The sequence below is a fragment of the Micropterus salmoides genome, unplaced genomic scaffold (genome assembly GCF_014851395.1).
Source record: "Micropterus salmoides isolate LMB-PRFRI ecotype aquatic unplaced genomic scaffold, ASM1485139v1 Ms_hic_scaffold_1529, whole genome shotgun sequence".
In the NCBI taxonomy this organism is placed as follows: domain Eukaryota; kingdom Metazoa; phylum Chordata; class Actinopteri; order Centrarchiformes; family Centrarchidae; genus Micropterus; species Micropterus salmoides.
In genome coordinates, this window is record NW_024040629.1 from 11,472 (window position 1) to 25,003 (window position 13,532).

A 13,532-nucleotide genomic window follows, 5' to 3' on the forward strand; every position below is an offset into this window, starting at 1 on the left:
CAATCTTGCCAGATTGAAGGTTAACATATCAAACAATTTACTTCATTCATCCAGTTTTGATACATACAAAATCACTATAAAATGTCACTCTGTAATACTGTGTCATCGCAACATCACCATTCACAAAACACACTGATTGCTTCACTGCACTTCTTCCTGTGGTAAAAAAGAAAATCTGAATCATCACGTCTGTCTCTGAACAACTAATTCAGGAAAGAAGATCAGCCTCATCGCTTTCTCTACAATAAGACCATTTTCTGTCAAAGAAAATAAAATGAGGGGGGAAAAGAGAATAAATAAAGTCCCAGCACAGCTCGTCCTGATCCTTCAGCTTTCTGCAGCTCGGTGGGGAGACGCCATTACAACACAGGTTTAACCAGACATCATGAAACAAGTTGTACAATCAGACTTTGAGATGTAAGAACAAAAACTGGGGCATCTACACATTCCTGCATCCACAGTTTTTCAGATAAATCCAGAAACATCCTGAAGAAATCGTGATCGTACAAAGATCTGCTAAGTGGTTTTGTCCAAATGCTGTCCTTCACTGAACCGAGTCAATAAGAGTAGCCTGAGGTCCCCAAGGTGATTTCATTTTATCGTGGGCGAGCAAGACACTCAGACAGGATACTTCAGGGTACAGTTTAGGTTAAATATAAGTTAAAAGTTGTGCACACAAGATCCTTTTTAGATGTTATTTGTAGGCACATGTTAAAGTCTTTTTTGACCTCAGTAGTATCTTGTGCTTAAAGGATAATATCTTGATAACATCTTCTGATATTACTGTTGGACTGTGTGATTCTACCTTCCAAGGTCAGCACTGTGAAGTTGAAGTGATATAAATTCTAAAGTGAACAGAGTTTTTCCAAGAGACACCAGAAAGAGACTGAAAACAGGAAGTGAAAAGTCTTTGTGTGGTAAGTGCATCAGGGTGAGGAGGGTGAGGAGGGTGAGGAGGGTGAGGGGCTGCAGCGGAGGGACGACATAGAGATGAAGAGTTCAGGTTTAAGGGACGGTGACGTGGAAGGGACTGCCGGGGACGTTCTCGTCGCCCCATTTGACGATGAGGATGTAGCTGCCTTGTTCTTTGACTGTATATGTGACGTTGTACATCCGGTTGCCCATGTGTTTGACGTAGACCTCCTCGCAGGGCGTCTTTGGCCCGTGAACGCCCACCATCAACATGTTGGTGCCTGCAGACACAGAAGTCAGTTTTTATTTCCAGGATGGACGACCACTCATTCCTGTTGTGTTGTTACTCACCTGCTTTGCTGCAGTCCACTGTGAACGTGTTCTTCTGACCTACGAAGGCCTTCGACAGGCCGGCGCCTCTGGAGATGACTTTACTGGCGTCTGAGGAGAATTTGGGTAAGGAGGCGAAGGCCCCTCCCATCGCTGATGACTTGGTGACAGTTTCCACGAGAACAGACGATGTCTCATGCAGACTGTGGCCCCCGGACAGACGAGGTCCTGCAGAGAGTCAAAGACACATCAGCTAATCTGATTCAGATCTCGAAAGAATAATGAGAGACCTTCTCATGAGGGGATCGCCTGCCTCAGCTCATTGCTTACAGGTGTGACAACACCCTTTTATTTCAGACTGTAGCTATGGGCCACTGGATAAGACTGACTTTCTCCCGCCCACCACACAACACATTTTGGTTTTGGTTTAGGCTAAATTAAATGACACATTTTCCTTTGCTTGGTCACCAGAAGTATAAGATTCATGAGCCAAAAAAGTGTCAAGGACCAACAACACCTGTGGCTGGCCACACCACCGCCACACACTGAAGCATATAGTGTGTAAAAGGTTTTGTCCTCAGTTGCGACAGTCACTTCCAAACGGCCTCAGGGAGCAACTTTAGAATTTATACTGGACTCTGGAGGGAGCCACAGTATTTTTCCATTTTGGGTTATGCCCCTTCATTCCAATGAAGGGAAACTCCAGTGAGGACCGGCCTAATTCAAACACTGACCACATCAATCAAAAAACCCCACTACGCCCTGCCGTCCATGGACCCACCTGAGACTTTGGCCTTGAAGGGGCTGCCTACGATGTGCTGGGGTCCGCCATACTTGATGGAGATCAGGTAGTGTCCAGGAGCCATAGGTGTATAGGAGACCTTGTAGCCCTCAGGACACTCCTGACAGTCCATCTTGACCTTCGACGGTCCATCGATGGTCACAGCCAGAGCCCCTGAGCCAGCATTACACGTGTTCACAACAAACTCTGACGCCACGCCTGAAGGAGGACACAGATGTGACAGCACCCATTAACATCTACTTCATGTTTTTATTAAGAGCTTTGAAATTAAGGTGCTTTTAAGGTGGTTATTTTGACCTGTGGTTCCTCCCTCCAATCCTGGTCCGAAAGCAGACACCATGCCGGGATCTCCAACCTGTCCTGGTTCTCCCACTCTGATCTTGAAGGGACTGCCGGGAACATGGCTGCCGTTGAAACGAACGTCGATGGAATGAACTCCATTTTCCCTCGGGATGAACCTGATGGCATGCTGGTCTGTGGAAACGCATGGAGAACAAATAACTGATTCTGGGTTCTGACTGTCTGACTGACTTTAAGGGGAATACATGAAAGTTGTGAACGAACACTTTAACCCTACAGTACTCCATGTGAATGTTTAAGTTCTTATCTACTTTAGTCCCATCCTGTTACTGAGGCTGGTACTACTGCCGTGTTTTTACATAAAATCCTTCCACTTTACAGTTTTACAGTTACAGTTTTTAAGTGGTACAGCAGATTTAAGCCTTATGATATCCATGTTAAATGTTAACGCTTGTTACTTTTACAAACCCAGCCCTTTAATTATGACCTTCAGTGATGAAGTGTTGCTCTTACCGCTGTCCAGCTCAGTGATGTAGCACTCCTCTATGGCTCCGGATGGTGTGTGGATCTTAGCATCGATCAGCCCTCTGGCTCCGTTCAGCTGGACAGCAAAGGAGGCCTCCTGCCCAACTTTTAGGGCCACCTCCTGAGAAAGAGCAGATGAAGAAATAGGAAATGGGGAGCAGGTATTTGTCCTTTAGCTTTACTGTATGCTGTAGCTGACATTAATTGAGGCCGTTTGAGTGAAAATGTTTTTGGTGTTCTACTTCTTCCAACCACACAAGGTCAGATCATGTATAATAAATTGGACAAACTGTCTTTAAATTTAAATACATGTAATTCCCTGATTTTACATTTTCGCCGTCTTTCTCCTTGTGTCTTTTCGAGCATTGTTATGCTGTGTCTGTTAGCATCCATCTAATTTTTTACATGTATCCGTATATACAATTTTATCATGTTTGTTTCATGATAAATAAAACAAATATTTTCATCATGTAATTTTTTTTCATAAGCTCATTTGGAGTTTTTCTTTATCATTTTAAATCAATTAATGTATTATGTGTTTTGCCTAAACTCAATATTTTGAGAACATTGAAATGTTGCTGATACTAAAGTTAAGAAGGTTCATTGTGTGTGAATGAACAGAAATATACCGGCTCAGTATTCAGCAGACAGACATTAATAATCAATCTTCTTATAGCAATCAAAATGTCTCTTTTAACATAGCTAATGAGACATCAGAAGGTTTAACATAGAGACTCTTCAAGATGTCTGTGGCCTCAGCTGGCTTTGTAGAAACCGTTTTATTGAACTTTTTGATGTTTAGATGACCTGTTCTTACCTGCAGGCTGGTGATGGTGAGGCGGCGAGCGTCATCAGACAGAGTGGCAATGGGGACGATGAATGGAGAGTCTGGGATGTGTTCATCGTTGAACTTAATGGAAACCTCGTAGTCACCTGGAGAGAAGAAATAACAGCAAAGGGCCAACTGAGAATATAACAGCTTTTTACATCATTATTATGTTGCGTTCATATGTCAGGAGTCTCCTGTATAACTGTGGTGTCCCCCAGGGGCCCCATATTGTTTTCAATATGTTCCAATCCAACAATTTACTAATAAAGTGGTGGTTAAAATGTAAAACCCTGCCTATATATATGTTGTTTAAAACCTCTTTGATTATTGGCATGGTTGCACTCCAACTGACCTCAATATTAAACAGGGAAGACAACCCAAACTACTAAAATAAGAACCACGTAATTTAAGAGGGTCTATGTTTGACCTGATTTAGTTAAAGAACGTTCTGGGTCACCTAAAGATGTCAGATCATCACTGCTGTATAGAGTTGCGTATCATCTGCATAGCAATTCACATTAGCATTGTGCGTATAGATAACCTTTAACAGTAACATAAAAATGAAAAATTATTGGGCCCAGGATTAAGCCTTGTGGTACATCTAACGTTAACTCTTAGTGGGACACATTTGTCTTCTGAAGGCCAAACTTGTAACTATTTTAACATCAAACCTCTGATACAGGGATCTTGATTTCCTTCTCTGTTTGTCAGTTTTAGGGATGAAACCTGATCTAGAGTCTGTTAGAGTCTCACCAGGCTCCTGAACTACGTAGATGACGCCACAGGATCCGTCCTTCCTGTCTTCAAAGGTGATCTCGGCCTTGCTCGGTCCCTCCACAGCGATTGACAGACCTCCAGCTCCGGCCTCTCTGGTCCAGATACTGAACTCAGCTGAACAACAAACACAAACTTGACTTATCAGCAACAGGAAAGAGGAGGAAGAAGAAAATGCAGAAAAAAGAAAAAGAGAAGAAGAATGCCCTGCTCACCTGGGATCCCTGCCACTCCTCGGTCCAGCCCCGTCCCCCCTGCCCGGACCTTGTGGGCCCCTCCCTCTCCCAGTGGCCCCACAGTGAATTGGAAGGGGCTCCCGGGGACGTGTTGGCCACGATATTTAACGTTAACAGTGTGAGCTCCCATCTCCTGAGGTATGAAGCGGACGCTGTAGGTGCTGTCATCTCCTTTAATGATCTCTGCGTCCTCCGTCTTTCCTCCAGGACTCGTCACCTGAGCTGTCATCTCCTGCTTACTTGCCTCACCTGAGAGTGAGGGAGGAGGAGGGGGAGGAGGGGAGGAAGGTGGAGGGAAAGGGGGACATGGATCAGATAACTTTTTCTGCTGGATTCAAACCTTTTCTGGATAGTGGACCCTTTTTTTCATCTCAAATGTAGTGCCCAATGCTGCAGAGACCCTAAAGCTCAAATTCTCTTTCCACACCTGCACTCTAGATATAGATGGTCTCTGATCTGGTATCTGCACCAGATCATTTATACAGAATGGGAACGTGTTTGTAAGATCCTGCTAGAATGTCAGACTTTATATGAAAATAAATGTTATAAATAATTAAACGCCCCTGCTTTCTGCACACAGCACAACAATCAGATTCTTGTAGTGTCAACATGAACAACCTAAAATAAAAACATGTTTGTCCTTACATCAATGTAACCCCCAAAACCTAAACTGTACCCAAAATATTTCCACTAAATTCCAAGGTTAATAATGTAGGTGTTGTATGGTACTGTAAAATGTATACTACTGAGATGAAAAACATCTTATTTGTAGCATCCGATAACATTTTGTATTTTTCCACATTGGTTCAGTTAAATGAGCCAATAACTTCTGCTGTTATGGAAAAATACAAACAATAGCAATCACCTAATTAACATTCACCACTTAATTAACAGTTATTTCACACTTTTGTAACAGTAAATGAACAACTAATAGTCAGTTTAACAGTTTCAATAAATACAGTTAATCAACATCATACCGATGAGTCAATCAAACATTATTATACTGAAGAGTCTTAGAACCAGCCGAAGGTTTTTGAAAAAGAAAGACTCACTTTTACGTGATTCAAAAAGTGAACGTCTGACATGTAGGACCTAAAATTCAGAAGTGTCGTTGTGAGTGTGTTACAGTGACCCAGGTTTCACAACCCCTCACATGCAAAGTCAGGTTATTAACAGTTATTATTTATTAGTTCATTGGATGTTTCCACAGCAGTTCCAGATTATTACCAACCTACAGTGAGACGCATGCACACACACCACAAACCTGCCTCAGTATCAATAAAGTTAGAAACAGTTTGAACACACACTGTCCACACACACACCGTCCTGCAGCGGCGGCCGGCTGCCGGTCGGCATCCCGTTGAATCCGCTCAGACTCTCTCGTCCCAGGAAGTCTCCGAACACGTCTCTGAACGGCTCTCCTCCCACCTGAGTGCTCTCCTCCACACGGACCTCCCTCTTCGTCTCTCCTGCTCGAGTCTTACTGATCTCCGTACGCTCGGTCCGAGTGTAGGTGTGACTGCTGCGGGTGAACGTCCGGGTCAGGCGCTCCTGAGCCGAAACCATGTGGAACCAATTCCCTAAAACCAGCAGGGAGGAAGGAGTACAACGAGGGACAAGGAGAAGGAGGTGAAGAGGAGGAAGCAGAGGGGACAGGCAGAGACAGGTGGAGGAGACGGTGATGTCACAGCTCACCTGGTATTTTGAGGTTGAGGTCACAGGTGCTGCCCACAGTAGCGATGGAGGGAGCCTGACGTTTCCGGGTGATGCTCTCCTTCATCCTGCCGTCACCAAACACCTTCACCGTGAACGGACTTCCTGTTCACACAAAATGTAACAACGGTTCATTTAAACTTAAACCAGGAAAATTCACATACAATATAAAACAAAATAAAATAAAATGCATGAATCACATGGTTAAAATTTGAAAATCAAACTGTAAAATCACCAAATTCTGTGGAAATATGTTTTAAATAAAAGGATAATGAACAATGCCTTTCAAATGATTACAATAAAATAAAACACAGGGCCTCCTGGGAAAATCAGAAGTCTGTCGAGGTGCTTTGTTTTATATTGATCGACAATGAATACGTTTTTAAAACCAATGGCTGCCTAGAAAGTTGGGATTAAGGATCATTTTTTTAAACAATCAAAACTGTGCTGAAAACTACACAATACTTTGGGAAATGACTGCAGTGAAATAAAGTCTCAATGATCAGACTGCAGCTGGGTTCGTACCTGGGACGTGTTGGTCGGCGAACTTGATGTTGATGATGTAGTTTCCAGGTTCAGTTGGACAGTAAGTGACTTTACACGTCCCGTCCTCCACGTCCTCACAGTTAATGTCCACTTTACTGGGACCCTCGATGGACAGACCCAGACCTCCGTAACCTGAGACCAGAGAGGATGATGAGGGGGGGAAGGTGGTGGACTTCAAATAACAAAACTCCTTTCATCAAACTAAAAGAAACTTGATGTTTTATTCTGACTGATGATTCTTTTGCTGTTTCAAAGGTTAAAAAGCCAAAACGGACCAACAGTCCTTGAAGTTTCACAGAAAATGGATGGTACCTTCATCTTTAGCTCCATCTGCTGAGGAAGACAATGTGATCGCATAAAAAGTTCTACATGACTAACCTGTTGAAACGAAGGTGTTCTTCTTACCTGCACTCCTGGTGTCAACGATGAATTCGGCCACTTCGAAGGTGTGTCCCTCCACCAGCCCCTGGCCGTAAACCTTCACCTTGCTGGCGTCTCCAATCTCCGACTGACCCACCATGATCTTGAACGGACTGTTGGTCACGTGTTTCCCGTTCTTCTTCACGCTCACCACGTGTTCGCCCACTTCCTTTGGTGTAAACGAGATCCCTGCAGGCCGGAGGAACATTATCAGATGCACGAAACACATTTCTGAAGAGCTCTTTCCATTTTTCTCAGATCCATGTTCTTTAGGTTGTGCGACTGGTTTTATTTCTGGTTTGCAACCTCTACTTCTTGTTTATCACAACTGATGTAACTATACTTTGTGTAGCCAATTTTATTCACTCCAAACCAGCTGATGGAAACTCGCCTAATTCACAATTTCTATTTTTCAAAAGTTCACTTAAAATTCGCTTGATAATTAGATTGAAACATGGCTACTGTAAGTCTCAAGTCAAATTCAAGTGCTAAACTTTACATTTCAAGTCCTAAAAAAGAAGTCTTTCTTATTAGGAGCAACAAATTTTACTGCTGGCTTGCAGTCACTGACAGACAGACGTGGATGCTTCCTGGATTGTGATCACATTTCATGTAGGAAAAGTTTAGCTAACTGCCTGCTTTAAGTTATAACTGGATTAAGAACATTAATGTTAACTCAAGTTAGCATTCTTTGAACAACGTCAACTATTGAACAAAGTTGTTACTTGGAGGCTTTATATCTGATTGTGATAATCTGTCAGCTAGTCCGATGAAATGTGGCTCAGACCTTCATGTTCCCCTCAAGTTGAACTGTAATAACTTTGGTGATCATCTGGCTCTTCTAGAGGTCAACATGTTGATGTTTAAATCATATTTGCTAACAGGCAAAACTAAAACGTGTCAGCCTCACATATCCTCTTGAGGCTTGGGGAGGATATCGAGTCATTTCAAGTGTAACATCCAAGTGTAGTCACATATTTTTGGATTTTGTCATATCATCAGAATTGTGACCCAAGTTACTGAGTCTGTCCTCTGCAGGTTGTATCGCCTCGATCATCTCAAGTGCTTTCTTTAAAACACATCCTCATATTTTGTCCTTTAGTCTTATTTAAGCCGATACTGATTATTGTTGCTGAGGTAATCTCTGTCACTGAACAACAGAAACATGGAGTGCCTTATACAAGAGTTCCTTTGCCTATTTATCAGTCAATTTCAAACAGAACAGGGTTTTGTAAGCTATTGCCAGAGACCCCTTAAAGATGTCACATTACACATAGACAGAAACACATTTCCTCAGCTGGAAACTGACCAATGTGTCTGTTGGGCAACCTCTTCAGCAGACATGGCTCCTCGTTCCCAGATGGCGCTCTGATGCTCGCCATCAGACTGCTCAGGTCTGTCTCTGTGATTTTTAAGGAAACGTCTGTTGCTGTGCCGACATTCAGCTGAGACGTCCTCATGGACTCATCACCTGGAGATAAGTCAAGTCAAATCAACTCAAGTAAGAAACAGACTGCAGATGTTTTTAATGGGCATCACAGGAAGATAAAAGAATGTCGTCTGCATAAAGTGAAATAAAATGCAAAGACACAGAGACACACACAGAGTTTTAGTACCAGTGATCTTGGCGGTGAAGGGGCTGCCGGCTGTGTTTGTCATCAAACTTGACGATGATGTTGTAGTCTCCAGGTGCGGTGGGCAGGTAGGACACAGTACAGGTCCCGTCTTTGTTGTCTTTACAGCTGATCTCTGCTTTAGACGGACCCTCAACAGCCAGAGACAGACCACCTGCAGAGAGAGATGAAGGCCGGGCCCCAATAAAAGCTTGTTAAATCCATGTGATCACCTATGCTATAAAACTTACACGGTAAATTCAATATAATACTCTCTTTTTCACACAGTTTTATTCTCAACTAAAGTCCAGTTGATTCCCAACTTATGTCCAGAATGTCTTTCTTTGGACTTTGTAGTCCAGACTTTATGACGATAACAGGTAAACATGGATGAAGTGTTGAGTGTGTATTGACATCAACAGCTTTTATCCAAAACCATCTGTTCGCATGCCTCTGGAACAACCAGGGGTTAAGTGTCTTGCTCAGGGACACAATGGTGGATGGGTCACAGTGGGGGATTGAACCAGGGTCTCTCACACCATAGGCATGTGTCTTATCCATTGCGCCATCACCACCCTTAATATGTAGAAGAATGTATTGGTACCATATGATTTAAAACATCATGACTAACACTTGGAGTATGTTGTGAAAGGATACCTTCTCCAGCGTCTTTAGTAACGATGGTGAAGGTGGCCGGTCTGTTCACTGTGCCGTGACTCAGACCAGGGCCGTACGCCGTCACATGACCACCGTTAATGGCATCAACGTAGAACTGGAGTGGACTTCCTGTAACAGAGGAAACACAACAGGAATATTATGAAGAGGCCAGTTAACGCTAATACAGATCCTGGTCCGCCATAAAGACCGCACACCCAAACACAAGAAAAGCAATCTAGTGTATGCGGTCCAATGCAGTGAGGAATGCACAGACCTGTATATTGGCGAGACTAAACAATCACTACACAAACGCATGGCTCAACACAGAAGGGCCAACTCCTCAGGTCAAGACTCAGCAGTCTACTTACATCTGAAGGACAGAGGACAACAATGTTCATATTCTGGCCCAGGAGGACAGACAGTTTGAAAGAGGCCGTTTAGACCAGAGTAGAGAAACCATCTCTCAACAGGGGAGGAGGTCACACCACTTATCTCCGACCTACAATGCTGTGCTTTCATCTCTTCCCCGGAGACTTAACAAACGCTCCCGTTTGGCCTCATGTGATGACACCAACGTCAATTGTTCAGACTTGGCCTCAGGTGACTCCAGTGACCACTATGACTGTCGTTACAACAGCCATTTAACCTCTGTGGAGCACTACCAAGCGGTTCGTTAGTGCTCCACAGAGGTTAAATATCTGTCCAACCAAGTCCAGTTACCCTTGAGTTTAACCGTCCTTGACCTATGACCAGGACTATGACCTGGAAGACTGAGAGTCTTCACAGACAGACAATACTGCTTGTCTCCAATAACTGGGAGCTCAGATTGAATCCATCCTTTTTTCTCCAGCTGAGCCTGAAAAACAAAAACCATCTGAAGTGAATACCTGGGATATGTTTTCCATCATATTGATGTCCATCTCGTGCAGGCCTCGTTCTGTCGGGGAGTATTTCACGGTGACGGTGCCGTCCTTGTTGTCGGTGATGTGAGGACAGGCGGTTCGACCAGACGGCATTCGCACTTCACCTGGAGGACAAAACAAACCACAGCTGTTAACTTGTCATGGCTTATCCCTGAATGGTTCGTTCTTTGATTATTCTGTTTCAAAACCAAATCGCAAAAAAAGAAAAAAGAAGACCTTTATTTATTTTTTTTTCCTGCTATCATCGAAGGAAAAGTAAATTCCAAAGTTATCAATAAATCTTGTAGAAGAATGTCCACCAACAGAAGATGGGTGATGCCACGGGGCAACGACCCAAAGCACAGAAGTAAATCAACAACAGAACGAAGAAGAAAATACGCATTCTGGAGTGGCCCAGTCAGAGTCCTGACCTCAACCTGATTGAGATGCCATGCCATAACCTCAAGAGAACGATTCACACCTGACATCCCAAGATATTGCTGACCTGAGAAACAGCCATACTGTTTCCAGCCTGCACTGTGAATGTTTCCACGATGAGTTCAATGAAAACATATAATTGTTTGTGTGGAGTTAGTTTAAGCACACTGTGTTTGTCTGTTGTTGATGAAGATCAGAAATCCAGGTGATTCCAAAGGGTTCACATACTTTTTTTTAAAAAGTGATTTGGCTTCACAAATCAATATTTTCAACATGAATGCAGTTTATATAAATAGGAAGGTTTAAAAACTGGTGTCATTTCTTCTGCATCACATAATGCTAAAGATGTTTGGGCTCATTTGGAGCACAGACCTTATTTTCTGCTTAAACTGAAAACACTTGAAATGACCATCAAGACAGTATTTTTAAATTTGATATATCAACAGGAATTTGAATCTGCTTCATGCTGTCAGTCCTGTCCAACTCAATTTAACAATAACACATTCATCATTCTGAATAAAGCATGCATTCTCACTCTCTGCACCTCCGTTTTCATTCTGTAGCAAAACAGAAATTCACGCTGAAATTATAGATTTCCTCTCAGAGAGCGACATGTGAACAGCCAGCTCTTACCTGTGATCTCTCCTTTCTGCACGGTGAAGGGAATGACCAGACTGAAGGGCGGAGCACGGGCTCCATCCCTTCCACGGGGCTGATGGGATCATCGGTGGCCTAAACCAGAGCCAGAGGGGAGAGGCGTTAGTGTCACCATACTGGGAACTCTGGGATATGGTCCAGAGAGAGGAGGGAGGCAGGAGGAAACACAGCAGGACAGCAGAGAGGCTGAGAGAGAGCATCAGAGGCTGGATGCAGATTTAGACCAAACAGCCATTTAAACTGTTCAATATTGTACGTAGTCCTTTATAAAACCGGTAAGATAGAAAAATACGAATATAAACAGCGATCTAAACAATAAAGAAAAGATATAATAATAAAAGACATTATAAAGTCAAAAATAAATCAACATAAGATAATAAATAAATAAATGAAAATAATAAATAATCAAATCATCAGAATAAATAAAAATGAAATATGATGGAAGTCCCCCCCCCCCCCAGCAGCAGACAGTTGATCATGCAGAATAACCATGCAGCCCCATGCTGAGCCAGTGACAGATCTATCAGTGAATGTGGGGCGTGATTGACCCTGCAGCTCCAGTGTAGGACAGAGGACGGCTTGTCTGAAGAGCAGTAATAACTCTGTGTACCCATTGAGGGGAGAAGCCCACATAGGACTGCTGTAACTGAAGCTTGTCACATGGCTCCTCTATTATTGGGATGGTTTCACTCGCCTGACGGGGAACAAGGTACAAGCTTTAGGGAAAACACACCACACACACCTCCATGCACAAACATGTACTAAACTATATAAATACACCTTTTACATGTACTTTAAACTGTATTAATCTTACTCTCATGTTAGCATCTTTGTACTTGGTGTTAGCATTATTCTGAAGGCTGACAGTTTTAGAGGTCATGAACTGAAAAGTTGACCTCACAATCCATCCAACAGATCCATTTCAGTTCAATTCACAGAACTTTATTTACACGTTAGCAACTCCATTTGTGCTCATTGTTACGACTTAGTTTAGCAGGTCGCGGTGGATGTTAGATTCCGGGCTGATATACCAAAGGTTCTTACAGATTCCGGTGCACCGTCCGTACTCACAGTGCATAGTGCACTTTTTCTCAGAGTCAAAGCACTTATGCACAAGCGGTTCCCAACATTTCTGACCTTTAAAAATGTTTTCTAGTGACCCATCATCATCGTTGACAGAAAGAGACTGAAGAGTAAAATGTAACCTGTAATCCACATGACAAAGACCCCGACCCCGCTGTGACTCACCACCACGTGGAAGGGGCTGTTGGGAATGTTTTCTCCTCCGAACCGGATAGTGATGACGTACTTCCCGGGCTCCGGAGCCGTGTAATAAATATCAAACGTCCCGTCAGCGTTCTCCACCACGTCCACGTCCAGCTCCGCTCCGTCAGGAGTCGACACCTTACAGGTGACTTTACCTTTCCCAGCAGCCTTTGCATCCACGGTGACCGTCTCCTCTCCGATCTGGATGGTCGGACCGATACCTGATCCTGACAAGATGGACGTCGAATCAGGATGCTAGTCATGAAAACGTGGCTAGACTAGATTATACCAGACTAGATTAGACTAGATTAAATAAAACCAGACTAGATTAGACTAAATTAAACAAAACCAGACTAGATTAGACTAAATTAAATAAAACAGACTAGATTAGACTAGATTAAATAAACCAGACTAGATTAGACTAAATTAAAACCAGACTAGATTAGACTAAATTAAATAAAACCAGACTAGATTAGACTAAATTAAATAAAACAGACTAGATTAGACTAGATTGATTATACCAGACTAGATTAGACTAGATTAAATAAAACCAGATAGATTAGACTAGATTAGATTATACCAGACTAAATTAGACTAGATTAAATAAAACCA

The 13,532-nt window shown here is 43.0% G+C and overlaps 1 pseudogene; it reads right to left on the reverse strand.

Moving 5' to 3' along the window:
* Positions 1-577: 577 nt before the first annotated feature.
* Positions 578-13,147, reverse strand: LOC119904786 (annotated as a pseudogene).
* Between the last annotated feature and the right edge of the window lie 385 nt (positions 13,148-13,532).